At 39.0% G+C, this 26,061-nt stretch overlaps 2 protein-coding genes across 10 annotated transcripts in view; both read right to left on the bottom strand.

Moving 5' to 3' along the window:
- HEATR5A (HEAT repeat containing 5A) overlaps nucleotides 1-5,525 on the bottom strand; it is a 112,028-nt gene extending 106,503 nt beyond the window's left edge. For 4 of the 8 annotated variants that reach the window (XM_067738113.1, XM_067738156.1, XM_067738165.1 and 1 more), the window contains exon 1: nucleotides 5,389-5,525. The gene's annotated coding sequence lies outside the window, so the exon portion shown is untranslated. The other 4 variants (XM_067738130.1, XM_067738122.1, XM_067738140.1 and 1 more) reach the window with 3 other exon arrangements.
- A 1,849-nt stretch (nucleotides 5,526-7,374) lies between these two features.
- The window catches only part of DTD2 (D-aminoacyl-tRNA deacylase 2), a 30,078-nt gene continuing 11,391 nt past the window's right edge, over nucleotides 7,375-26,061 (bottom strand). Inside the window, exons 3-5 of one of the 2 annotated variants that reach the window (XR_010943660.1) lie at nucleotides 12,144-12,212; nucleotides 9,390-9,475; nucleotides 7,375-9,221 (exon numbers count right to left, since the gene is read on the bottom strand). The gene's annotated coding sequence lies outside the window, so the exon portion shown is untranslated. The remainder of the gene's footprint in view (nucleotides 9,222-9,389; nucleotides 9,476-12,143; nucleotides 12,213-26,061) is intronic. The other variant, XR_010943661.1, reaches the window with a different exon arrangement.

The raw sequence follows: 26,061 nt of genomic DNA, 5'->3' as shown, positions 1-26,061 counted from the left end.
TACAAGTCAATAGGAAAGGCAGATACGCTCAACTCCAAAAACTGATGGGGAGCACATCCTATAGGACAGAGAAGCTAGGATGGAATAGGAAAGAAACAGGAGTTATACAGAAATTTATAAGTTGGGGTAAGAAAGGGCCAGAAGTAGGGATGCAATTTCCTTTGCCTTCCTTTCTTGTTTTTCCAAAGTGCTGCAGATTACCATTAGGGACAAGAAGAATGGCAGAAGCTGCATTCGATGAAGGAGATTGCCAATAGGGGCCCCATTTGATGTCCAGCCCTGGGAATTCTCCTTGCAGATTACAAAAGAGAAAACCTTGAAGGGTAAAAGGAAGTATGGGTGGAGGGGGAGGGGAACTGAGCAGCAGGAACCAACTCTAATAAGGAAATGATGGAAAAGGAACTAACATTTCTTGAGGATTTACTTACTAGAAACTTTTAATTCACTATCTCATTTAATCTTCATAACACTGAGACTCAGATATTATCATCCTCATTTTACAGATGAGGATAATGAGTTAAGCAATTTGTCCAACATGAAGACGCTATTTAAGTGGAAGAAAGATTAACGCCTACATCTGTCTAGTTTCAATGTCCATGTTCCTTCAACTACTTTCTACATTCTCTTCATATAGTCTCTAATCACTGCTATTACTGACAGTTACTGCCATGCCCACTGAAGCATCTAATCTTTATAACTTTGTTCTTTCTTATCATTTCACTCTCATCTTAGGTCTCCAATACTTTTAGGCTTTTTGATAAAGTGTGAGGTCTACTAGAGACATCAACTTCCAGAGGGCCCTTTCCATCTAGACAGTAAATCAATAAGTACTAAGTGTTAGGTTAGTCTTTGGCTATTCTTGACAATTTTTATCACTCTTTATTCCACAAACCAACTCTTCCACCTCCCCCTGGGAAGAAAGATTTCACTTTGGAATTCCAGAAGGCAAATTTTAAAAGAGAAATTTTACTCTAATATCTCCTATCACACTCAATTTGAAAGTCACTATCTAAGCAATCTCACTACTTGGTACCTAATTATGAATCCAGTAACAAGAAGTACAATAAAAAACAAAACAAGTTTAAAAAAAAGAAGATATACAGCAATTGTTTCAAAAATCATGACCTTTACTGACGTAAGTTTCTTGTCTCTCAACGTCAGTTTATTCTTAGTTTAGTTTAGACATGACTAATAATCCAGTTATCTGGATTCTAGTTAGGGTGGAGTAGAGCACCATATTAAAAGTGAAGAAGCAAACTCATTGAGAGCAGGAAGAAGTCAGAGCAGGCAGGTATCAGTGATGGAAGTGACCAAAATACTATTTAATACAGATATTTTAAAAGCAGGCAACATGGGGATACTTAGTTCAAGAGCAAAGTGCACAAGATGCCATTATTCCCCCAGCTCATCAGAGGCCCAGAATCCTTGCTCAATTTTCCAAAATATCACTGTTTTTGCTGCTCATGAAATCTGCCACCTAGGATTTCCTAGTCAGCCATTAAGAGTCCACCTGCTATAGAATCCCCTCCTTTTTCCCCTTCTAACTATTCATGGCTCTTGCACGCTGGTTAGCATTCACAGATTCACCCTTAATGCACACTATGGTCTGACATCTTGGCTTTTCCTCACGGTTCCCACTTCTAATTTACAACATATCTTATGAAATGCCTAGTCTATAATTTAGCTACAGCTCTGACTCTCTTGGAGCCCTACCTGAGGGTTCTTGTTTTTTAGCAGACACTGCTTCCTACTCCCTGCCAGATGCCTAAGTAGGCTCTTAACGTTGCAAGTGCAGCTCCCTGGAACAACTCCATTATTCCTCTGCTTTCTGGCTGCCACCATCATGGCCCACCCAAGTAATACACTGAACATACCATCTATTACCTCTAACCCCTAGTTGCTCTGGGGCAGCACTCCATAATCAAACTCACTGATATTTCTGCAGCAAAAGATAAACATTCACATAAAGGTGGGATAAATAATGACTATAAATAGCTTCATATCAGCTCAGGTGATGTTTTGCTGCCAAATGAGTTAAGAAAAAAGCCTTTTGGACTCTGTAAGTTTACGGGATTTTATACCTGCATATACTTTTCTTATCTTTTTTGTTTTTTTGCTTTGCAGATTTCCTCCCAAAATATCTTTTAAAAATTTTTGTGCATTTCAATGGGTAATTTCAATTTTCTGATAATCTTTTTTTTTTTGGCGATACACGGGCCTCTCACTGTTGTGGCCTCTCCCATTGTGGAGCACAGGAGCCGGATGCGCAGGCTCAGTGGCCATGGCTCACGGGCCCAGCCGCTCCGCGGCATGTGGGATCTTCCCGGACCAGGGCACGAACCCGTGTCCCCTGCATCGGCAGGCAGACTCTCAACCACTGCGCCACCAGGGAAGCCCCTGATAATTTTATTTACATAAAAAATGTATTGAACAAATGAGATATTATTATGAATATATATACAAAAACATGCATATATTCAACATACAGAAATCTACAAGCCCAAGAGAAAAGGATATAGACAGATGCTGTTGTATATCCATAGAGAAGCATAATCTAGAAAATAAGTACAAAGAAGTACATATATAAAATATTTTATTTAGTGAAGTTAGAACCATACCACGGTTTTAAGATTAGCAAAAGTATATACTCTGCTTTAAATATTTAAATATCACCTCATACAAGTTTTCCTTCTTTCCTGTCACATAATTAGCTCTAATTTCTTAGGCAGGTAACACTAACATAATACTTTAATATGGCTATATTATGCTTCTTTTCTAGAAATAATTATCTTTTAAGTTGTTACTACTAAAAGAAAATCCCTAACATGATTCAGGATACATGCTCCAGTTTCAATCTGTTGGGTATCTGTTTAGACGGTTCCAATTTCCAATTTGGGTCTTACTGTATATATACGTTTGACTTCATGCTCACAGTTACACTGTCAATAATTTTCTGTCTGATCTTTTAATCAATGTCACTAGATTCATGGTAAAAAAAAAAAGTCTGAGTAAAAATAACTTACTGTTACTTGTGAAAAACACAAATATTAAAAAGAGACTTTACTAAATGAAAAAAAATTTCCACATCAGATCTAAATTAAAACTAGAATTATAAAGTTGTTAGAAAACACGTAAAAATCCTTCCCTTTCTCTAGCCTTCCAAAAGGCTAGAATTGCTGAAATTAAAAATTATTAGGTAAATATAACAGAAAAGTCATAACCTTTTTCCCTCATTACACATCTAGGATGTGGAAGCATTTATGGGATCCAGTAGTTCACCTAACATAATGAAAAAGATGGAGAATTAAAACTGAACTTAACCTACTTCCTCCCACAAAAGATACAGTGATTAAGAGTTTACAGAGTTCTAGTCCAGGGTCAGCAATTTTTTCCTGTGAAGGACCAGAGAGTAAATATTTTAGGCTGTGTGGACCACACAGTCTCTATCATAACTACTCATAAACAATACATAAACCCATAAACAGATGAGTGTGGTTATGTTCCAGTACATTATCTATAAAAACTGGCAGCAGGCTGGATTTGACCCACAGCCTGTCAATTGCTGACCCCTAGTGTAACCGAAAGAATTTAACACTAAAACTAGACAAAAGATTCAATTAAATGATATAAACAAGTCTCTACTAATTCCTTAGGCCTCAGTTAATTCATTTCTTAAATGAAGTTTAATAACAGTTTCTGCAGTCTCCTTAAAATGCAGAAATGCTTTTCTGTGAGAGGACTAAGGTCCCACGAAGAGGCTGTTCAAAGCCATCAACTATACTATGGATAATTAATGAAACACAAGAGTCAATAAAGCCTTTTTTAAAAAATGCCGATGTCATTAAACTGGTTAATCAGGATTTAGAATAAACGAATTTTAGAATATGAAGGGACCTGAACAAATCCAGAGTTTAATCTTTTATTTTATTCAAATGATAATTAAGAAAAGCTCATAAAGGTTATCAACTCTCTCAATCCCCTTTTTGAAATAAAGCTGAATGGAAGAAAGGAAGATGGGTGTATTGCTTAAAGACGAGAGTTCTTAAATTTTTTCCTTAGAGAACGTATTATTAGTGCAATTTCTAAAAATTTTAAGGTACTTTGTATTATGTATTTTCTGTTCTTAAGTCAGATACAATGATAAACAAAAAGAAAAGAAGAGAAAAGTTAACAAAGATCCGTAAACAGCAGTGGAGGAGCTTAAGCTAAAATTGAGGTCTCCCGTCAGTTTAGGAATCTTCCAATACTATAACTATCTATATAAAATAGCTGTACTTTTTCCAACTGTCACTATTCTTGTTATAAACCCTGCCTGCTTACCCATTTCATTAACGGAGAAAAAATCTATGGTATTAAAATGTAAGACAAATCTCGGCTTCAATGCTGACCTAAAACCACTTTCTCAAAGACATACTTTCTAAAATGTTTGAAAATGAAACAGGGCAATTCTCCTTTCCCCATCCACCTAATCCCAGCTCCAAGCACACTTTTTCCTTACACTATAATCTCACCAGAGTATTTTCTCTGACAAAGTTCTGAACCCTACTTATGGGCCCCTTTTTTCCCTTTTCACGTCTTCTCTAGGCTGTTAACTTCCTTAAGGGCGCTGAGCCTGCACATAAAAGATGCTGAGTATTTGTTGAATAAAGGACCGCACATAAAAACTGTGTATAACTATGACCTTTAATAAAGGAGCGCAAATCATTTGACACCTATTCTCTGACTTGACAGTTACAAAAATCATCTTACCTTATCGGAGGTATACATTACTGTGACTAGTAAATACCGTAAAGCGCTTCATAAAGTTTCCAAAGACTTTATAACCTCTAGAAATGACACTGTGCTGGCCGAAAGTAGGGTAAGAAGAAGTGCTTCCTCGTACTAAGCAAATGCTACCCCGGCAAAGGCTTACTTTCCTTGCGAGAAGGCACTATCCATAACCCACTCCACTGCTCCCGGAAACGCGCCTCCAGGGTTGCGCGCGGGCGTTCGGAGAACCTCTCTCGAAGCTCGGGTTGGGGCCCCGCTCCCGGCCAACCCCCGGCGCGGCGGGCGCCGCCAGGGCGGGTCCGGGGAGTGGCGCGCCGGCGAAGCGGGCTACGACCTTCCGACCTTCCCCGCAAGCCTGGGGGCTCCCGCCAGCGGCCAGAGTCCACGCCTACCTGTTGTGCACGGGGGAAACCAGACTTTCCCGGAGCCCAAGAGGAAGGACGGAGTGCACGGCTACTCTGCCATCCCCGCGCCGCACTTCAGCCCCTTCTCGGCGGGCTCCGGCCCCTTCGGCCAAATCACCTAATCCCTCGTCCCGTTCCTGCTTCCCGGGTCCCAGCTTCCTCCACCGCTTCGCTGCCGCGACCACCCCGGGGACCCTCAAGCCGCTCAACTTACAGTGCAGGCCCCGGTGTGTGGTTCTTCGCAGCCAGCAGGCAGCACGGACACCGCCCCCTCGCGCCGGGAGCCGCCTCCACCGCGGGGATTCCCGACTGCTCGCTCCCGGGGTCCGCCACGACCACGACTCAGCGCCCGTCCCAGCCTCGCCAAGTTATCGGACCCACAGCGCTGAGACTCGCAGGCTGTAGCGACGGCGGGAGGGGCGCGCGCGGGGCGGGACTGAAAGCTCGGAGCCTGGAGTGCGGCGGGAGCCAGCGATTGGGAACGCGCCCCGTACCGCGCCGAAGCCCCGCCAGCCGGCCGCCGAGCTATCGAGCGCCCACACTGGCAGGCGTGACTGCTCCACCTCCGAAAGAGCGATGGCGGAGACTGCGGCCTAGATTGAGGCCAGGTCAGCGTCTTTGCAGTCTGGAGAGCTTGGCCACACCCATTTTTGTTTGTTTTCGACGCTACCCAGAATCCTTGGGGCATCTGAAGTCTAAGGCACAACTGGAGCCTGTAGAAATTCAGGCAGGGAGTGCCGTGGGTGTAGGTGGTGGAATGCTAGACTGGGAAGGGGCCTTAGAGAGCCTTGTGTCCTACAGCTCGAAACTCTGGGGCCTGACGTAAAGTAGCTTGCTCAAGGTCACACACCCAGTCACTGGCGGAACTGGGATTAACAACCTCTTGGCCCCAAGTCAAGTGCGTTTTTCTAGTATACTCAGCATTTTGAACGTAATTTTTCAATTTTTATTTTGAAACAAGCACAAGCTTACAGAAATGTTGCAAGTATAGTACAGAAAACACTTTTCTTTCCTGAACCATTTGTGATCTAAGTTGCTGACACAATGCCACATTGTCCCTAAATACTTTAGTGTGTAGTTCTACTAATAAGCACCTCTGTTACATAATCACAATATAACTATCAAAATCAAAATATTTATGTGATACATTACATTTTGCCAGTTGTCCCAATAATGCTCTTTATGATGAAAGGATTCAGTTCAGGATCAAGCACTGTACTTACTTGTCATGTATCTTTAGTCACCTTCAATCTGGAACACTTCCTTGGTCTTTCTTTGACTTTCATATCCTTGATACTTGTGAAGATTCCTGGCCAATTATTCTACAGAATGGCCTTCACTTTGCATCTGTCTGATGCTTACTCATGATTAGATTCAGGGTAGATGTCTTTGATAGGACTCTCAGAGAAGTGATGCTCTGTTCTCATTGCATCCTGTGAGGTGGCACATGATTTTAATGTCTGATTACGGGTGTTTATTTCAATAAGGTAGTGTCTGCCAGGCTTCTCCAGTAGTTACTTTTTTCCTCTTTGTAATTAGGAAGTATTTTGTGGGGGAAATTCTTTGAAACTATGTACATTTTTTTGTTTCTCATCAAACTTTCAATTAATTTATTTCTATCAGTATGAATTCAGAGTTTCCTATTTTATTAAATGTGTTATAATTTATCATTGTTTATTTTGGAGTTCAAATTGTCCCAACTTTGGTCAGTGGGATTCACCCATTCATGCTGGCTTCTGTGTCTTTGTGTGTTTTAAATCCTTTCACAATGTATTATTGTAAAACATTTTTTAAATACAGAAAATTGGAAAGAGTTTTATATAACGTATATCCCACCATCCATATTATTCATTAACATTTTACTATTCTGTGCCCTTTTGACACACCTCCATCATTCTTTGAGTACTCCTTTACTTTCTGGCACCTGGATGCAGCCATTTATCCAGGAGTCCTGGTTCCTTTGAGTGGAGAATGGTATGTATTTAGTTTGTTTGTTTATTTATTTATTTATGTTTGGCTGCATTGGGTCTTCGTTGCTGCGCACACACGGGCTTTCTCTAGTTGTGGCGAGCGGGGGCTACTCTTCATTGCGGTGCACGGGCTTCTCATTGCGGTGGCTTCTCTTGTTGCGGAGCACGGGCTCTAGGTGCGCAGGCTTCAGTAGTTGTGGCACACGGGGTCAGTAGTTGTGGCTCGCAGGCTCAGTAGTTGTGGTGCATGGGCTTTGTTGCTCTGCAGCACGTGGGATCTTCCCGGACCAGGGCTCGAACCCATGTCCCCTGAATTGGCAGGCTAATTCTTAACCACTGAGCCACCAGGAACGTCCCCAAGAATGGAATTTAGAAGCACGAGGCATGCTCACTACTACTGAGGTATCACTGCTCAGGCTGTCTTAGGGTTTGTAGCTAAGGAATATTTGTACATTCATACACATATACAGTGCATCTATATATGTATACTCACACATATACACATTTATAGCTAGATTTCTTTATTTAACTATGTATGTTGAAAAACCACATGTTCACAGTAATACCTCCAATCCAGCATCACACAGTTTATTCTAGTTTCCTCCCTCCCACATTTGTAACTCCTTTCTCCTACAGAGAGAATGATGGATCCTATTATCTTTGAGATATTTACTTGTTTGAACACCTCTCCTATATTTAAGCAATCACCCATTGCTGCCATCTCTCCCTTTGGAGGATGCTGCCCTTATCCCACTAAGGTTCTGAAACCCCAAAATTAGCCACCACAAGCCCCTCCTTCTCTTTCCTTATCCCTGCTCCCAAACCCTGTGCCCATGCCCTGTCTGTAAGCCCTCTCCACCCTGCTCAGGCTCCATCCCTTGCCAAGCATCCCTCTAGGCACCCTCCTTATCCCACAAGAGTGTGTGTGTGGGGGGGGGGGTACTGTAAACTACGCTGAGAAAGATACAAAGATATTCCAGATCCTGAAGGAGAGAGCAAATGCTGTGAAGTCCAGTTGGGAGGCTCATGAAAGGTTTATAGAAAGAGATGGCATTTAAAATGGGCTTTGAAGAATGCATAAGAATGGATGAGTAGGACATACTCTGTAAGATTCTGAAATAACTCTGGAAAATAATTTGAGCGCAAAATTATTTGTTCTTGGCCAAAGCAGAGAAAGTGATTCATTTTGACTGAGTATGTGGTACAAGAATAACAACACTAGAATTTTAGAGCTGGAAGGGATATTATGTATCATTGAGTCCAACCATTAATTTTACAAGGGATTCAAAGATGGCTCCAAACTTTGAGCCCAAGTGACTAAGCGAATTAACTTAGGAGGAAATAATAAGTTTAATTGTCAACACATCACATTTGAAGTGACAGTAGAGCATCCAAGGAGAAATGGAGGACTACAGCTTAGGAAAGGGTTCAGAACAAGAGCACTAGATTCAAAACGTTTCTACATGGAGTGGACAGCTAATACAATGAAAGAGAAAAAATAAAGAGAGAAAATGACAAGGACAGAACTCTGAGGAACAACCAGTTTAATTTTAACCAGGTGGAAATGTTTCACCTCTCAACTACTATTATACTTTGTTCAATCTCAAATTGAGATTTTAAGTCACAATAAAGAAGAAGCTGTAATATAATTAATGGAAAGAACACAGCTTTCAAATCTGGAGACTTGTGTTCAAATCCTAATTCCACCACTTAGTAGGCTTGACCTAGAGAAAACTGCTTCATATCTCAGTTTCCTCACTTTATTATTTTTTTAATTTAAAAAAATTATTTTATTAGTATTTTATTTATTTTTATTTTTGGCTGTGTTGGGTCTTCGTTGCTGTGCACAGGCTTTCTCTAGTTTCGGTGAGCGGGGGCTACTCTTTGCTGTGGTGCGCGGGCTTCTCACTGCGGTGGCTTTCCTTGTTGCAGAGCATGGTCTCTAGGCGCGCAGGCTTCAGTAGTTGTGGGTCGTGGGCTCTAGAGCGCAGGCTCAGTAGTTGTGGTGCGTGGGCTTAGCTGCTCCGCGGCATGTGGGATCTTAGTTGCTCCGGCACAGGGCTCGAACCTGTGTCCCCTGCATTGGCAGGCGGATTCAACCACTAGGCCACCAGGGAAGCCCAGTTTCCCCACTTTAAAATGAGAATAATATCTCCCTCTCTGAGGTGTGAAGATTCAAAATATAATCAAAATAACTGGCATGTTGCCCATTGTGAAATGATAGCCAGCATTATTAGGCACTTACCTTATCTCTCTACTCCCAACTTACTTCAGCTTTTGTCAATACACTTGGTGTCACTGTTGGGCACACAGAAGGCACTCATCAGATATCTGTTGAAGGAATGGAGAATTTTACATACTTTCTATTTATCCTGTAATGCATCATACTACATCTTCTTGGCTTTCTATAAAGGAATAATTTTCCCCACCAATAAATGAAGCAATCTTAGAAGTAGAATTGTTGGTAATTAATGGTGTATGTAAAAATGATGAAGTAAACCAGTAGTTACCCATTTGACTGGCTATGTGATATCTCACTTTAATTTACTGTTCACACCCATCTGATACAACTCTAGGTTCCAACCACTATACATTTGGGAAACTGAAGATGATATATTCCCTTTAAGATTCCTTTTACCCCTGAGATTATAAAATTCAATGATAGTAGAACAAATGGGACTCTCGTATACCCATGTAGCTCTATGGTCTTGCTCTAGATTGCACTCCTCAAGATGTTAACAGTTGTTCCTTTAAAAAGGCATTCTTAAATAAATTTGAGAAACACTATATGTTAACATTTTATAGCCGTTTCTTAAAGAGTCATTAGGCATATTAGTAGGCTGCATTTCAAGCAGTGTTTCCCAAGCTTATTTGACAATGGAATATAATATCTTTAAAAAAAAAAAAAGGAATGCACACTAATATCTTTTAGAACTAGTGCTCCTGGGAGCAGACTTTGCTCAATGTTGATGAAGCCATCGAGGAGACTGGAGTGTACATGTGGAAAGCTCATGTCACAAAACTCATGGGCTGGGTACAGCTTCCACTCTGTCGATTTCAGTGTGATCTTAAGCCTGAAATGACACTGATAGCCCTCACTCCAACAAAAGATCTGCTGGCCTTTTGTGATACAGCTTTCTACTTTTTGGTCTATCAAGCATTATTTGTCAATGTACTGCTGAGCTTGCTGTAGTATATGACAGCTTTTAGCACTAAATTTCCATTAAGAACTTTTGGCCACGGGCAGGATTTTCTTCAGTAGGCAAACTACCACTATAAAAATTCAGCCAAGAAGTACTTACAACATAGCACAGACCTTGATGAATGAGGGTAAGTAAGTAGTAGTAGACAATCTAACCTGGAAAGAAGCAGTTAAATTCAGGGCTGGTGCTTCTAAGGAGGAATACTGAGCAAAGGTAGATCTGTAACTACATATTTGATGATACTTTACACAAGAATCGACTGCAATTATGTTCATACTTGACTAGGACCCCTAACATCCCTTCCAACTTCTCATTCTCTGATCAGATTAAGAAATACAGTGTTTTACATGTGCATAAACTTTATGATGTTGTTCCAAAGTTGCTATCATGTATTTTATAAGCAAATCAATTAACGTCTTTGGGCCTCAGTTTCCTCCTCTGGAACATGAGCATGTTGTACTAGAGGATCGCTAAGATCTCAGTTTTAAAATTCAAAGATTCTATTGTTATTCTTACAAAAATCCCTTCAGGGTAAATAGAGTAGTTATTATTTGAAAGAAATAGAAACCAAATCCCAGAATAGGTAACTAGTTTGTCCATGTTTGGAACAAAATTCCAGAAGTAAGATTTTAAAACCAGGCCTTCTGAACCCTTGTCTGATATCTTTTCCATAGTATCATAGTACCACATATATTAAAAACTGTATAAAATATGTTAAATACCTTTAAAAGTCTTTCTTTTTTAGGTATGTGGTCACATATTTATTTTTAAATATTATTATTAACATCAACTTGAAAACACAATCTTTTTTTAAACTCAGGGAAACAAAGACATAATCCTACTACCTCCATGAAATTATTTTCATTTATTTGGTTTTCTTTGAACTGTTACTCATATGTCAAGCAAAGTCCTATGCATATGGCACATCAAATTTGTATTCATACTAATTTTATTACCATTGGCCATATAAACATCAGTTCCTGGGTACGACATTGCTAACACTCAATCACATGGACCTGAGGGTTGGGGGAAAAACTGCTGTCTCCTGCCTGTAGGGACGAGTAATTGGCAAGGAGTGAAGAGGACCTAAAATGGTTCTGTAGTTTGCTATGATACCGCTCTTCCTTCATATCTGCCTTTAAAATCTCATGGCTAGGCACTTACCTGGTGGTCCAGTGGTTAGAACTCTGCGTTTTTGTTTGTTTCTTTTTTAAATATTTATTTATTTGGTTGCGCTGGGTCTTCATTGCAGCAGGCAGGCTCCTTAGTTGCAGCTCCCAGGCTCCTTAGTTGCAGCATGTGGGCTCCTTAGTTGTGATATGTGAACTCTTAGCTGCGGCATGCATGTGGAATCTAGTTCCCTGACCAGGGATCAAACCCAGGTCCCCTGCATTGGGAGCACGGAGTCTTAACCACTGTGCCACCAGGGAAGTCCCTGGACTCTGCGCTTTCACTGCTGAGGGCGCAGGTTCAATCCCTGGTTGGGGAAGTGAGATCCCACAAGCTGCAAGGGCGTGGCCATAAATAAATAAATAAATAAATAAATAAATAAAATCTCATGGTTAGAATCATTCCTCTGGCTTTCATAAAAGAAAGACAAGGAAAGAGACTTTAGGAAGTCAATGTTGAATGCTATAACCAGAGATGGGAGAAAAAATCCTGGAGATCTCTTCTGACTCCTTCTTTAATACAGTTTTCACCTTGGAAGACAGGGCAAATTGTGACCCTGAAGAAGTGAACAACAGGACAGGAAGGTTTCGGTGGTAAGGGGGAGTAATGGGCATCAACAAACTTACCGTGGCCAGGGAGAGAAGGCTCCGGATGATGGGATCCAAAGCTGACTCCAGGAAGGGGGAAGGAGGTGTCTGTGGGGAATCAATAAAAGTGGGGCTGAGAGGAATGAGAAGACTTCTCAGTCAGCTTGTCAATTTTTCCCTGCCAGGAAGTTCCTGATGGGAACCACAGGAAACACCATCATAAGCCAAATGAATCATGGAGTTTATCAAGGTGAAGGAGCAAAATTCAATGACATTAGTGGCTCGGTTCTAAACATGAGCCAAAACCTAAGGAATGGGATAGGTCAAGCCAGAGCTAGGACTGAAGAAGCATATTACACAAACACTTAATTTCAGCTGCAAGCTCTTTAGGCAAGTACACTGTTTACCTGTAGACAGGCAATTTAAGAGAATAATTTAGTGCTTTAATTTAGGAATGTTTCATCCTTTATAAGTAGCATATAAGATATCCCACCAAAACCTTATTCACCAATTGCAGACATTTGAATGTAAAAACTTATGATGGATGAGCGTCCACTCAAAAATTAAATGCCTTTGAATAATAACCACATGAGATAATGTGATGATTCAAATAATTTGTTGTAAAATTCATAATAAGATTATTTGTCTAGCTCAAGAAATTGAATTTACCCAGTAAAAGGGAAGAACTCTAACTAGTTGATAAATAGTATTCTTGCTGAATTATCATACATGAGGAAAAACTATATACAATATTATAAAAAATACTTATGGAAATTCTTATCAGTTACTGTGTTTATGAAGACAGATCTATTATAACTTCTTTGGGACACAATATTCTTGAAGGAAATTCTAATAAAAATTAGTTTATATGGCAAACTTCTTGTTTAGCTATAAACTTAGAATAGAGAACCTTATCTAGATGCGAATATGTAACTGACCACTATGAACAATAGCTAGAAATTAAATTAACCATATAATATAGTTAAGATAATCAGTGGAGCCAGAGTCACAGATCAGAAAGAAAAAGAAAAATGTTAATAATATGGAATAGAATTACATACTCTCTCGAACTCAATTTGTTAACTTACAGGCGTTCACAGACCAGAGCACAAATCCATTTATAGACCATACTTGCTCATCTTAATAATATTTTATTGACTTACACCTTTTCTCCTTTTGTCTGCTTCCTCTCACTTATGCTCCCTGAGATCTAAATTAAAAAAAAAAAAACTTTGTCTTAAGTATTATGATAAAATATTGTTTTTAAAAAGCCAAATATAAAATCCCTTTATAACTGAACAATGCTAAAATATCAGTGTTTTATAAACAAAGATTATAAGGGAATAAATAAAAATGAAATAATGATATTTGAGCAATGAGCATACAGGCTTTTTAATCTTTTCATTATCTGTAATTGTGTTTATTACTTTTACCAAAAAAAAAAAAAGCAAGCATTTTTTTAAAGATTTCTTTTTGCGATTTCCAGGTGTAATTTTCCCCCTTTGGAAAGGTACTTGATACATAGTATTTGCTCAACGTAAATTTGATGAATAACTATGCAAAATGGCAACTACAACTGCTGGCAGATCTTCTTTAGAGAAGCCAAATGCTAACACTGGCTATGGTGAAGTAAGGGTAAAATAAGTGAGTATTTACTCATCCACCTGCCCAGGGGCTTCTAATTAACTATCCCTGAGACTGTTATTAGTACGTTGCCCATATAATTTATTGTCTACTGGGACACTTTTATTTTGTGGTACGCGGGCCTCTCACTGCTGTGGCTTCTCCCGTTGTGGAGTACAGGCTCCGGACGCGCAGGCTCAGCAGCCATGGCTCACGGGCCCAGCCGCTCCGTGGCATGTGGGATCCTCCCGGACCAGGGCACGAACCCGTGTCCCCTGCATCGGCAGACGGACTCTCAACCACTGCGCCACCAGGGAAGCCCTGGGACACTTTTGAGAGTCAAAGGGGAGCTATTTATGAATATGCCAGGTTCCTAGATATGACACCTAAAGCACAAGCAACCAAAGAAATAAATAGATTGGACTTCATCAAAATTTTAAACTTTTGTTATTCAAAGGACATTATCAAGAAAATAAAAAGACGGCTCATAAAATGGGAGGAAATATTTGCAATCATTTACTGATAAGGGTCAAGTATCTAGAACATATAAAGAACTTTTATAATTAACAATGAAAAGACAAATAACCCAATTAAAAAATGGGCAAATAATTTGAATGGACATCTCTCCAGAGAAGATACACAAGGAGAATGAGCACATGAAAATATGTTCAACATTGGTCATTAGGGAAATGCAAATCAAAACTATGACATACCATTTCACAGGCACTAGGATGGCTAAAATTTTTTAAAATGGAAAATAACAGGTGTTGGTGATAAAGTGGAAGAATTGGAACCCCCATACACTACCAGTAGGAACGTAAAATGATACAGCTGCTTTGGAAAACAGTTTGGCAGTTTTTCAAAAAGTTAAACATAGAGTCACCATATGATCCAGCAATTCACTCTTGGTATATATGCAAGACAATTGAAAACATACATCCACACAAAAAAATTGTACTCGAATGTTTACAGAAGCATTATTCATAATTCATAAAAGCCAAAAAAGGAAACAATGCAAATGTCTACCGATTAGATAAATGTGTAAACAAATGTGGTATATCTATGCAATGGAATATTATTTAGTCATAAAAAGGAATGAAGTTTTGATACATGCTACAAAGGACATGGGATGAACCTTGAAAACATTATGCTGAATGAAAGAAGGTGTACGCAAAAGGCCAAATATTGCAAGATTCCATTTACATGTACTGTCCAGAATAGGCAAATCCACAGAGATCAAAGTCACTTAGTGGTTTATAGAATCTGGGGGTAAAGTGGAAATGCGGAGTGACTTTAATGAGTATAAAACTTCTTTTTAGAGTGAGGAAAATGTTCTGGAATAGATAATGGTGATGTACAACCTTACTGCAATATTGTACAATACAACAATATTGCACCACCATGTGAATATACTAAAAACCATTCAATTAGACACTTTAAAGTGGTAAATTTTATGGCATGTGAATTATATATCAATAAATAAACAAACAAGTAAGAAAGCTGGACCAATGTGGGGAAGTGGAACTGAATTACGGTCATTGTAGATCAGGCAATCGATGTATTTCCAGTCCTGAAAGATAAATAGGTGGAGAAAGTCGGGGTGGGAGAAGGTGCCTAGATGCTTTTCCTCAGAACAAAATGTTTAAACCTGAAATCTAAAACTTAAAGCAGAGCCTGCACTAATATTAGATATTACTTCCATATAATCTCCATTTCTCTTCATCTCTCCTAAACAATATGAAGCCAAAATTTAGTGTTTTCATTTCCTTTATGTCACCATCTTTTACTTTACCTCTTCTAAACAATATATAGGCATACTTAGTGTTTTGGTTGTATTAACATGCCTTCTCTCTCTCTCTCAACTTCTTTTGCTTCATCTCCGACAAGAGTCAGCCAAAAATTAACATTATAATTCCATTCACATTTCTTCTCTCACCTCCCTGCAATCTTCAGTATTTCTGTGTCCTGTCTCCCTCATATAAGTCTCTAGTCACTTTTTCTTTCCTCTGCTCTCTTTCCTACACAATTCAGCTTGCTCTTTCTCCCACTAATCTCACTTTATCTTCTAAAATACCATCCTGAAAAATAAATAAATAAAATACCATCCTGTTGCTAATAAACTTTCCTATATTGTTAACCTTTCCCTAACAATCTTTTGATCTTTTTGCTATGATGGAAACCCGACTTCCTCCTGACCAGGAAGGTCCCTTTAAGGGAAGATTATTCCTATTTCGAGACCAGGAAATGGAGCTGACATTTCTCTGGCTCTCTCGTGGTTTTCAGAATATAGTTCTTTGTTCCTCTTCTGACATCCCCCTGATACATCACTCTTTCCCCATCCACATCTCTGCCTTTTGCTGACCTTCATATCACACTTCCACAGTGATTAAAAAATTTGGGCTCAGGGTCATGGGTGTTTCCTGCTGTTCTGAGTCATACCATTCTGGGTTACCTTTCTTGTCCAAATGGGGTACTAGCTTTTAAATTCCTTGACATCCTCCACTGCAGCTACACGTTCCCATGGCCTCATTCTAGATTTTGTTGTCACTCATAATAGCTCTACCTCAGAGATCTCATACTACGACCAGTCTCTAATCTTTCCACATCCCCTATTCCCTCTTAGAAATTCTCCTTCTAACTTCTGAAAAGCACTAGTCTTCTCGACCTCTTCCCTCATCTGGTCTGTAAACTCCTAGTTGATTTTACTCTTTTTTTCCCTTTCCTTATCCAGTTTGGTTTATGAGGTCAGTTGTTTCAACCATTTTCTTACTAACATTCCCAATTCCTTCCACTCCATGATCTTAACACACTGCATCTCCTCTGCTAATCCCTGAATGTGAATCAACCCAACCCATTTGCTTTTTCCAATCTGCTCTTGGAATGCCAAGAAAATTGTGTAACTGTGTTTTCTAATTTGTTACATTATTTATGATTTCTAGCCTCAGCTAGTTGGCTCACTTACCCATTTCCTAAAGTGGCTACGTCAAACATTCACTACTGTCCTCCAGTCACTACGCCAAGCCATCTTCCTCTCTCCCAGATGATCGCATCTTATGTTTTACAGCTAAAGTAGAGGTCATGATGTCTGAATTCCACTAGAGCTCTCCTTCTCATCCTATACTCAGCAGTCTTTTCCTCTTATCTCAGAGATACACAAAGTTTTCCAGTTTTCCAAAAGCACTCCTCCGTCTACGCTTTCTGTATATTTTGTTCCATAATTTTACTACATAAACCTCTCTTCTTTCTTCAATTTCTCTCTCTACTTCCTCTTCCTCTAAAAACATGCTCAGATTTTTTGCATCTTAAAAAAAAAAACCTTAATACTGCCTTCCCACAAAACTACAACTCTTCAATTTCCTTCATACTCAACTTCCTGAGTCATCTGCATTTACTATATTTTCTTAGTCCCATTCAATCCTCAAGACATTTGGCTTACAAAATTCCAAGGAACCTGACCTCCTAATTGTCAATCCAAATGGCTTATAAAAAGTTTTATCCTATTTGACTTCTCTACTTGATTGGCTATTGTTCACCACGACCTAAATAGAAATTCTTCCTTCTCTTGGATTTCATGTCAGCATTCTCTTAGACTTTTTCTGCTTCTTCTCGTCCCACTCTTTGTTAGCTAGCCTCTTGATGGCATCTCTTAATCTGCCTATTTCTTAAATAACTAGCTTCTTACTGTTTCTCTCTTGACATCTTTTCTACACACTCTCTTAGACAACGGCATCCACTTTGGTGACTTTTTAAAAAGCGTATAGTTCAATAGTTTAAGTATACTCACATTGTTGTAACTCTACATACACTGTTGTATCTCTAGAAGTTTTTCATTTTGCACAACTGAAACTCTATGCCATTAAACAACAACTCTCCTTATGCAACAACAATTTACCCTGCCCCCAGCCCCTGGCACCCACAATCCTACTTTCTGTTTCTATGACTCTGACTACTTTAGATACCTCATATAAGTAGAATCATACAGAAGTTTTCTTTTCGTGGCTGGCTTGTTTCACTTAGCATAATGTCCTCAAGGTTTATCCATTTTGCAGCATGTAATAGAATTTCCTTTCTTTTTTTTAAATAAATTTCTTTTATTTATTTATATTTTTGGCTGCGTTGGCTCTTTGTTGCTGCAAGCGGGCTCTCTCTAGTTGTGGTGAGCGGGGGCTACTCTTCGCTGTGGTGCATGGGCTTCTCATTGCAGTGACTTCTCTTGCTGCAGAGCACGGGCTCAAGGCACGTGGGCTTCAGTAGTTGTGGCACGCAGACTCAGTAGTTGTGGCTCATGGGCTCTAGAGTGCAGGCTCAGTAGTTGTGGCACACGGGCTTGGTTGCTCCATGGTATGTGGGATCTTCCCGGACCAGGGCTCGAACCTGTGTCCCCTGCATCGGCAGGTGGATTCCTAACCACTGTGCCACCAGGGAATTCCAAGAATTTCCTTTCTTTTTAAGGCTGAATAATATTTCACTGTGTGTGTATACCACATTTTGTTTATTCATTCATTCTTCAATGGATGTTTAGGCTGCTTCCACCTCTGGCTACTGCGAATAATGCTGCTATGAACAAGGGTGTGCAAATCTCTCTTGGAGACCCTGATTTCAGTTCTTTTGGATATATACCTAGAAGCGGGATGGCTAGATCATATGGTAGTAGTATTTTTAATTTTTGAGGAACCACAACTATTAACCTTGGTGACTTTAACTACCATGTATGTGTAGCTAACTTCCAAATCTACATTGGATGACCCAATCTCTCTGTCTCCTGAAATATATAAAGATATGAACCTACAAAGGAGGGAAATATGTTTATCTTTTTATCCACTATGTATCCCAGTATTGGGTATACAATTGCTTCTAAACAGATTCTTATTTAAAAGACTATGCCTTTTGGGGGCTTCCCTGGTGGCGCAGTGGTTAAGAATCCACCTGCCAATGCAGGGGACACGGGTTCGAGCCCTGGTCCGAGAAGATCCCACATACCACGGAGCAACTAAGCCCGTGCACCACAACTACTGAGTCTGAGCTCTAGAGCCCCCGTGCCACAACTAATGAAGCCCACGCGCCTAGAGTCCGTGCTCCGCAACAAGAGAAGCCACCAGAATGAGAAGACCGCACACCACAATGAAGAGTAACCCCCGCTCACCACAACTAGAGAAAGCCCGTGTGCAGCAATGAAGACCCAAAAGCAGCCAAAAATAAATAAAATTAATTAATTAATTAAAAAAAAAGACTATGCCTTTTGAATTCTGAGTGTGTCTAACAAAGAAATTCTAGGAGGGCTAAAGTCCAATATTTTTTCTACTGACTTGTGTAATTCAGGATGAATTACTATTATAAGCTTAATGGTAGGCACCTTGCAATGTACTTATTGCTTCTTATAATGCTTACTACTGCTTTGCACATACTAGGTCATAAGTACCTGGTTAATTAAATAATCTCAAATATAAATCGAACTGAGAGTACCAGTGGCCCACTATTGAAATGCTTGCATAATTTCTTTTCCCTATTTCTAAATGAAAATATCAAGGAAAAAGAGAGGAGAGAATACAGGAATTAATATGTCATTACTCTACTCCTACACATATTTTAGGATAAACACAAATATGTGAGCTATGTACTAGATAAACTTTATTCTGATCTTACGACCTCAGTAAATAAGAATCTATCTATCAACAAAATGTTTGGAAAAGTTTAGCACATAGCAAATCTACAACACCACCAAAAAGGAAAAGATTAAAAAAAAATCACTTTGGAGCATATGGACACTCATCATTATCACTTATGAGATAACAGCAAGAACACTGAGTAACATTTAAAATAATATTCTGAAATCATCTTGAAATTAAAATTAGGCCCAGATTTATAATGGAAAAAAAAAAAACACAAAAAACACTACCCAACACCAAGGTGACTGAGGGCACAAAATTTAATCATTGCTTAAGACAATCAGACACTTTTCTCTTTCACTGGTAAATATAGCTTTAAAACTTGCAGTAACTTCTGCCAACTCAGAACCCTGAGAAAATAAGTCACTTTTTTTTTTTAAGTCACTTTTTTTATAGGGAGGAGAAGAAGAAGAAAAGGATATTACCAACAATGTAAAAGGAATGCAGAGTGGTAACCGCTATGAACACTGGAATCACCACGGAAACACAGAACTCTGAAATGGCAAAGGGCTGAGTGAAATGCCTGAAGCCCATTCTATGGTCCAGCTTTTAAAAACCAAATGAAAACTCATAAGATGTAAGAAGAATTTAGTTATTTTGATGAGTAACACACTTTTTTTTTTCAGTTCATCTGATTAAAGTTTAACCAACTCCTGATTTACAGAATTCAGTTTTCAGAGTTCCACAAAATGGTAGAGCTGAGAGGAATTTCAGAATTTGTCAAGTGCAATCTCCTCCCTTATGATGAGTCGTGATGGGATTGAGTTACCCTAGGCTAGTGTAACACACACAGTCCATGGGAAAGCCAAGACTTCAACAGAAGCCTCTTGACTCTTAGTTCAGAGATATCACCACAAAGATTATACAATTAGTTCTCAGATGCTAGTCTGTATAAGAGCCACAGGTGGGGAAAAGTGGCTTAAAATGCAGTTTCCAGGCCTTTTCTCAGAAATTCTGATTCAGTAAGTCCAAGGTGAGACATAGGAATTTGCATTTTTGACAAGTTTTCCTAGTAATTCTGATTAGGGAGATTCTCAGACCATACTTTGGTAAACTACTAGAAAGTTCAGCAAATCATGGGTCATTTAGAAATAGGCTCTTTTCTAGTCCCAGGTGCAGACTTCCAGGGATAGTTAACTAACCTAACTGAAAAGGTGGAAAAGTTATTTCTCCCATGGGTCACCATTTGGGACCTTTAAAGACAAAGGCACACGGAGTAGAGAGGCTTTCCTATAATGTAAGTATAGTAAATCTGGGCATATCAGTGAAATGCAGCAGGCTCACACACAACCTTGGCCTCGGACTTCCCTGGTGGCACAGTGGCTAAGAATCCACCTGCCAATGCAGGGGACAAGGGTTCAAGCCCTGGTCCGGGAACATCCCACATGCTGCGGAGCAACTAAGCCCATGCGCCACAACTACTGAGCCTGTGCTCCACAACAAGAGAAGCCACCACAATGAGAAGCCTGCGCACCACAACGAAGAGTAGGCCCTGCTCACCACAACCAGAGAAAGCCTGAGCGGAGGAACAAAGACCCAACGCAGCCAAAAATAAATAAATTAATTAAAAAAACCCAAAAAACAAAAAACCTGGGCCTCTGAGAGGAGAAGCTAACCAGCAGAGGCAAAAGGGGAGAAAAGAAGAGGAATAAATTAAAAACCCTTGGCAAACAAAATAACCTCTTCTTGGAATGGACAGATGGATAGATAGGTAGTAAAGCAAATATAGCAAGATGCCTATTGTAGAATCTAGGTGGTGGATATGTGAGTGTTAACTATGCAATAATTTCAACTTCTCTATGTTTGGACCCACTTCCCCAATTCTTGAAACCTTAACTCCAAGACACTGGTGTTTCCACTTCTCCCACTTTTTCCACCTACCTGTCTGACATTTCTTTCCTTTGTCAATTTTCCTCTTCTTTCTGTTACTATAAATTTGGTTGGACCTCAAATCCTTTGTTGTTCTCTACATCATCTCTCGCAGATCTCATCTTCAAAATTATACTGAAATGCCAGCGCTTCCCCAACTAGATGAAATCTCTTCCGTCTCCAAATTTCCATAGTACTGTTTTTACCTCTCTTTTGGCACCTCTAGTTTCTCTGTGTTCCAGTTAACTATCTTAACACACCAGTTATTTTGTAATCTCCTGAGGAAACTGCCTTTTCATTTTTAGTGTGCCTCTTATACTTACCTGAGTAGGCTCTCAGTAATATTGGAATGATTAAATCTCGTCTATTTCTAGGGTTTCAACTATCACTGTTATAAACAAGACTCTCACATCTATACTCTCTCTGCCCTGAGTAACAAATCTGGTAGACGTTTCTACTTTAGGTGCCTCAAACTCAATGTATTAAAATCTGAATTCATCTTCCTCAGTAACCCATACATGAAATCTTAAGAGTGATTTTTGATTCCTCCCTTTAGCTCCACCACAGCTAATCAGCTGTCCTGAAGTGTATTGTTCTTCAAAACACCTTTCAATATCTCCAATTACGTTTATTTCCATCTTCACAGCCACTACTATAAGTGAGACCAAATCCCTTTATGTCTGCACTACTCAAAAAAATAAAAACACAAATCTGTCTTCCTGTCACAAAATTTCCTTCTCTCTGTATCCTTATGTACCACTGTCAGGTCTCTCCTCTTAAAAAGTCTTCATTATGTCATTATTCTCTCTAAAAGCCTTCAATGGCACCTTATTGTCTATCAGTCCAGAAAGTTTGAAGTGCCCTCCCCCACACCTCGTGCCTATAAACATGCTACCCATTCTACAAGGGATGGCTCAAGTTGCCATGCCTGTTTTAACACAGGGATTCACCACTCTAGCCAGAAGTATCTTCTCCCTCTGCTGCTATTCTATAGCTCAGAGATAGCATTGTCCAGATATCACTGATCACACAGTACCTAGTTCATTTCTGTGTCTATCATGTCCCCTACTAGATGGTAAATTCCTTGGGGTTAAGCGTCACATCTTGAACAATTTGTATTTCACACAGCTCCCAGCTCCACTGCTGACCTGCAGATTCTGAGGATTATAACTTTCAAGTGGAGAGCAACTATCCATGACGCAGTATTAAGAAAATGTTAGAACATTTTCAACACCTGGCTTAAAAAAGGCAAGTATGCATATGATGAAAAGAAATCAAAGCCATGAAGACTACCTGAATGTAATCAGGATATAAAATAATTCAGGCACTGAGAAAATGAAACTGTGATGATCATATCTACTCATTAAAGAAACTTACCTTGGGGCTGCAAAGTAAATTAAAAGAATGCCTGGAGTAGAAAATGTGTCTTAGTTTATTTATGTTAGTATAAAGCTAAGTAAACAATATCTCAAAGCTGGAGTCAAGGATGGCATTTTTGCTAGTCTAGTCCTACGTGCCTTAAAAAGACTCCATATCTCCCCCTCAAAAAAAAATGTCCACAATTACTTTCCCAACCCCAACTGTTTATAATAGTATTAGCTAATGGTTCCCAGATACAGTTTATATACGGTGTGGTGCATTCTCTACATAAATTTTTCTTTTCACATTCAGAAAAAAAGCTGATATAATAGGTGAAATTTTATTAAGCTTCTTAAGAGAAAAATGCTAGCTAACACAGTGCAAAAAATTCATTCATATGGAAAAGTCCAGTAAAAAGAAGTAGGATAAAATTTATCATGAAGTTGGCTATTTGTGATGCATTCCACAGAACTGCTTTATTTTGTAATTAAATATAGAAGGGTCTTAAAGCTTGTATCAAAATTAATATTTATGAATAAAATACTTTTATATTTGATTCACAAAAAGTTTATTTTAAAAAGGACTCAAATACAGGTTTTCTTAAATGAAATTTGTTTTTTTTTTCCTTCTGTGTTTTAAGAATGGCTTGCTTCTTGTAATCTTTCTTAGGTACATAAATACAGTTATACTATATTAGAAAGATAATATAGAGTAAGCCTTAAGAAAATGTAAAGTGATCACCCTTGTTGAAATAAACAAAATCCAACTGAGTAAATTGAAGATATAATTGACTCTATTAGGAAATTCACGAATCAGGCAACATCCCATCTAGCAACTTTCCAGGTGCTGTGAGGGGTTGTACAAAATGGAAGGATTTTATAGGAATAAGGGTGGGGCAAAGTAGCTATTAGCAAAAGAAAAGAAAGGACTATTTTTAGGCCAGAACATCTTTGTAGGGGGAAAGGGTGAAGGGAAAGGCAAGGGTTTTATTATATAGATGGCTTCTTCTTCTGGAGGCTGGAGAGGGCCCACGTGGCAGATTACCGAATTGGTGCTGACCAAAAAATTCCAGACTGGTTAAGACTACATTTCTGAGGGAACCCTCCTACACTGTTGGTAGGAATGTAAGTTGGTACAGCCACTATGGAAAACAGTATGGAGGTTACTCAGAAAACTAAAAATAGAATTACCATATGATTCAGCAATTCCACTCCTGGGCATATATCCAGACAAAACTCTAATCCAAAAAGATACATGCACCCCTATGTTCATAGCAGCACTATTCACAATCGCCAAGACATGGAAAAAACCTAAATGTCCATTGACAGATGAATGGATAAAGAAGATGTGGTACATTTATACAATGGAATACTACTCAGCCATAATGAAGAATGAAATAATACCATTTATAGCAACATGGATGCAACTAGAGATTATTATACTAAGTGAAGTAAGTCAGAAAGAGAAAGACAAATACCATATGATATCACTTATACGTGGAATCTAAAATATGACACAAATGAACCTATCTATGAAACAAGAACAGACTCATGGACATAGAGAACAGTCTTGTAGTTGCCAAGGGGGAGGGGGTTGGGGGAGGGATGGAGTAGGAGGTCGGGATTAGCAGATGTAAGCTATTATATACAGAATGGATAAACAACAAGGTCCTACTATATAGCACAGAGAATTATACTCAATATCCTATGATAAACCATAATGGAAAAAAATATATATAATTGAATCACTTTGCTGTACAGCAGAAATTAACTGCTACAATTGTGCTACAATTTCACAACATTGTAAGTCAACTATATTTCAGTAAAAAAAAAAAAACAACAACACTACATTTCTGGTGAAGGTTAAAACTGCAATTAGGTTAGATCTTAAATCTAGGTTTGGTATCATGGGCTTTAGCACAAGTGACACCATTTTGGGCCTGTGGCTTTTCTCTTTAACACACTGATGTAATAAACTAACAAAGTAGAAATAGCAATGCCCACATTTATGTTGAATCTCAAAAACCTGTTTTAGTTTGTCTTTTAACTTTTCTGGTGTTATCTATTGTATTAAAGAAAGGGGTAGTGGTATTAAACTTGCTTCCTGCACATTCCAACCTCTTTATTTCTTAATGACAAAGAAATCTATGTGTGAAATACTGGTAAAACCGAACCAAAATCAAGAGTATTCTAGCCACTGATGAATCTCCATGTTAATTCAGGTAACATTTACTATGAATTATTGAGCATGGACAACACGGTGCTATGGAAGTACTATGGAGATTTAAAGAAAAATATTATACTATGTGTGCTCACTGTCATATTGTCTCTGCCCAATATTGTTTATATTCTTGCAGTTAGGACATATAAGCATAAAAAAAAAAGGTGAAGTACTCAATCTCATAAGACACATTCCAAGTGTCAAGAGTGGGACAACCATAATGCCCAGGCGGGTAGAGGCAGGAGAAATTACTGTGGGGTCAGAAGAGATTGACTTGAGCTAGATATTGAATGATGGATTTAGAGGAGAGCAGAAGACAACTCTGCTTGTCTTCTGAAGAAGAGTGAGCGTGATCTAGGAAGGGTATAAAAAGAGCTATCCTGGAGAATTTCTACTGGGGAGTAGAGGGAGAAAAGGTTAGAAAGTCAAGCTGGAGCCAGATTATGAAACTGTAATATCAGCTTTAAAAGTCTGGGCTTCATTCGAATAACAGTGGTTCTGAGATTCCAGTATATACAAGAATCACCTGGGGGAGATAGGTGACTAGATAGATTTTAACTCCTGAGATTCTAATTCAATAGATTTGGGATGGTCCCCGAAAATTGCATTTCGTAAAAAGTTAGTCTCCCCAGGTGATTCCTGTACAGGTGGTCCAGTGGCATACTTTGAGACACTCTACCTGAAGACAAAAGATTAAGAATCTTTTCCTAATTGTAGTAACTCTTGCAAATTTTATGCCAATTTTCCATAAGTTTGAAAACACCTAACTGCTAGGCCCAGAGGTCTCTCCTCAGTCTTTGTGTTGTCCCATTTTTCTTCAGTATTTGGCACTGACTGTTTAAACCTTGAAAACTATCTTGTTAACAATACATTTTCTGGTTCTCTCTGCCTCTTTGATCTCTATACTATCCTGTGGCCTCTCATATGTTGCCTTTTCTTTATGTTTTCTCAGGATTCTGACTTTGGTCCTCTACATTTCTCCCTTCATTTCATTCACTTCTAACGAGTAAGGAGAATCTTCATGCCAACCTCAGAAGTTTAGACTTTGTCCTGTAGATAAAAAATAGTTATAAAAGTTTCTAAACAGTGGAATATCATACAGAAAGGAATTTTCTAGAAACATTACCTTGGAGATGGTCTGCAAAAAAGGATTAGATGTAGGAGAAATAGGAGGAAGGGAGAATAATTAGATTATCAAAATAAACAGACATTTAAAGTCA

This window comes from Pseudorca crassidens, chromosome 1 (assembly GCF_039906515.1).
Source record: "Pseudorca crassidens isolate mPseCra1 chromosome 1, mPseCra1.hap1, whole genome shotgun sequence".
Classification (NCBI taxonomy): domain Eukaryota; kingdom Metazoa; phylum Chordata; class Mammalia; order Artiodactyla; family Delphinidae; genus Pseudorca; species Pseudorca crassidens.
This window is presented reverse-complemented; position numbering and strand designations above follow the sequence as displayed.